The sequence below is a fragment of the Hippocampus zosterae genome, chromosome 12 (genome assembly GCF_025434085.1).
Source record: "Hippocampus zosterae strain Florida chromosome 12, ASM2543408v3, whole genome shotgun sequence".
Taxonomy (NCBI): domain Eukaryota; kingdom Metazoa; phylum Chordata; class Actinopteri; order Syngnathiformes; family Syngnathidae; genus Hippocampus; species Hippocampus zosterae.
This window is the reverse complement of record NC_067462.1, coordinates 4,101,578-4,104,847: the sequence shown is the minus strand read 5'-3', so window position 1 is coordinate 4,104,847 and position 3,270 is coordinate 4,101,578.

The following is a 3,270-nucleotide window of genomic DNA, read 5'->3' as shown; positions in this document are numbered from 1 at the left end:
ACCTCACTTCTGATTGGCTGGATAAAAGAGGAGTAGCATTCACACGCTCACAAAAACATCAACCGAGCATGGGGGGGGGCAGAGGGTGGGGGAGGTCATTCACCTGGGAAATTATGGCCTTGCGTGTGTGTGTGCCCTCCGAAATAACGTATTTGTTATGACATTCTACTTTTCACCAGGAACACTCCGATAACAGTTGACCCTGGCTTGTCAAAACAAAGACGGGCTGCATTATGTCAACCTGTTCCAACATGCAACCAGACCGAAAGCGTGTTATTGTGACTCGGAGAACTTTTTCACTGATGCAACCTTTGCATCGCATCCGTTTCTTGCCGTCGCGCTCTCGTTTGAGTGAAGCATGAGCAATATGGCCTTATAGACCCGTCAAGCGAATTCAGAGAATTGTTTTGAAATACATGATATAGGTTTGACGAGACTCAGGCATGAGTTTTTTTCCCCTTCCGCTTATCGAATATTTGAGGTACGGTGAGATCATTTGGAGGTTTGAAAACAGATTGCAGAATCTTAAAATTAAAAAAAACAACAACAAGAAAAACTCTTAAAACTACACAGGCAGCCAGTGGAGGAAAGCTGGGATAGCAGTTTTTAAACGAATGTGCTCCCTCTTACGTGTTCCAGTTAATAGACCGGCAACGGCATTCTGAACCAACTGCCGAAGATTGAGGGAGGGCTGGTTGACTCCAAAGTTAATTAAATTACAGATGCTTTGAATTCATGTCTAATCATCACTCCAATTTGCCTTTTGTAGATTAACCAGATTCTTTTTTTTTTTTTTTTACTATGAATATGAACTTTGGCTCCTGACTAGCAGAACAGCAGAGTCAATAAGTACTTTAAACATTTGCTCTTTTTGCAACGAGCCAACACATTTGTCATGACTCTTCTATGAGTCATTATTGTTTGTATTTATTTTATTTTCAAATGCTCATAACAAATGTTCGAACTTTTCAGCAACACACAATCCTGTCGTTCACATTCACCTCTAAGAAAAAGTGATTAAACTCCGGATTTCATGAAACATGTTCTGATCTTTCTGTCAAGTCACAACAGACAACTTTTTTTTAAGGTGATTCCACAAAAACAATGATGTCTCCATGTTTTAATTGGAGGTCATGCCACAGTTTCTCAAATAGGTTGAGGTTAGGACTCAATCCAGAAGACGGGCTTTCTTTCAGTTTTTCATTTACTTTTGTGCTTTCGGTTGTTTTCCTGTTAAGTAACGCATCATCTGTTGAGCTTCAAAGGAACTATTTTGAATTGAAATGGCGTGATAAACTTCGGAAGTCCTTTTTCCTTCATGATATCAAGGCGTCCAGTCCCTGAGAAAGCAAAGCAGCCCCAAATCCCATTGCCCCGTTATCCATGATGTTGATGAGAGGTTTTGATGCCGGTGTGCTGTGGGCCATCTTTCCACACAACTCAATGTTGGTTTCAATCATCCACTGACTAGTTAGCAAGTCGCACTTTGGAACATCCAAAGGTTAAAAAAAACATCCACATCCAATTTTGTTAGGGTTCTTGTCTGGTTGCGTCACCAAGCCTCAACTGACTGATTTGAGTTGAAATATCGTGATCAAACTGGGCGGTCATTTTTTTGTCCGCAAGCATTCCATCCAATCGCTGAGGTCTCAAAAAGCCCCAAACCACAATTCCTCTTTAATCATAATTCCTAGTTGGGTTTAAGGCTGTGATGGTGTGTCCTCTCAAAACATCACATATTGTTTAATGTTTAACTTTTGTCAACAGAGATTTGAGCATATGCCAGATTTAGTCTTTAGCAGACACTTTTGGATTGGTTATCTTGACAGGATGGCCATTCCGAGGGACGAGAAGCAACAGTGCTGAATTTCCTCCCATTTTGGACTTTTGTGACCTTTTCCAGCTTCACGCAAGCAAAGAATTCTTAGTAGGTTTTGCTCAAGCGCTTTTGTATAAAGGGAGCATGGTTCACGTCAGGCAATGATTCTTGACAATAGTAAACTCAAAACTGGTGCATGTTTTAGCCTTAACCAACACCGCCAGTCACGTCACATACTAAACACAACTAAAACACATTCTGTACTAGAAAAAAACCCGAAACGTGTGTGCTCAAAGGAAGTGATGGTCATCATTTATTTATGTACATTGTTTTGGGGGGGACTTTGACCGACTTTATTTTTCCACCGTGGATGTGCGTGCTTTTGGGCTGTCATCTGTACAGTCTTGTGTTATTATTGCTGCGGTTTGGGGTTTATTTGGGGTTCCTGACGGGTCAATGACATTTTCCAAAAGGTACATGGCAAAGACCAGCTGTTAGCCAAAGCAAACAATGTCTAGCTTTGATTTGAGTCACATTTATGATTACTAAAATTATATGTGCTGAGGTAGTTATTTCATATTAGATCATATATATCATAATTTTTCTGGTCAAAGTATAATATAAAGTATAATAAAAGCAATGAGCACACACAATACAAAATTAGAGTGCAAAATGTGGACAGGAAGTACTGTTTCAAACTTTACACCAGTGATGGGATAATTTGCAACTAGATCAATAAAGTAAAATATGCTATTCAATAATAATTAATTTTCTTTTTTCGTATTTAATTTTTTTTGTAACGTTGCTTCCAGAGAATTGGAGAGCATTCTAAAACCGCTTAAATGCAATAGCGACCTCTGGTGAGCACACACGCACACGCACTCGCACACGCACACGCACACACAAGCGCTCGCGCGCGCGCTTACGCACACACGTCTACTTAAATTTGCATTCTAATGGGTTTTGCACTTCTATTTACATTCTGTGTCTCACCATCTCACATCCACTTAAACTGTAGGCCAAGAAACCACAAGCACATTTTGTCATCCATGAAAAAAACGGATGTTATACAGCTACCCTACCTAATTTAATCCATCGGTCCATCTTCTATAATGCTTTTATATGCAGCCAAGAACAACACAACAACTCACTTTCACATCCTTTGTTTTGGGGGGGGGGGAATGGCAATCAGATTATGTAACCTAATCTGCAAAGTTTGGGAATTTAGGGGAAAGCTGAATTGCCAGGACAAGCACTGTGATTGGCTGGCAACCAGTTCAGGGTGTACCCCGCCAGTTGCCCGAAGACAGCAGGGATAGGCTCCAGCACGCCTGTGACCCACGTGAGGATAAGTGGTTCAGATAATGAACCACTTATCCTCACGTTTGGTGAGGGAAAGTTTGGTGTCTAATTTCAGACGTGGTTTTATTTCGAAACGTCTCGCGGAAATG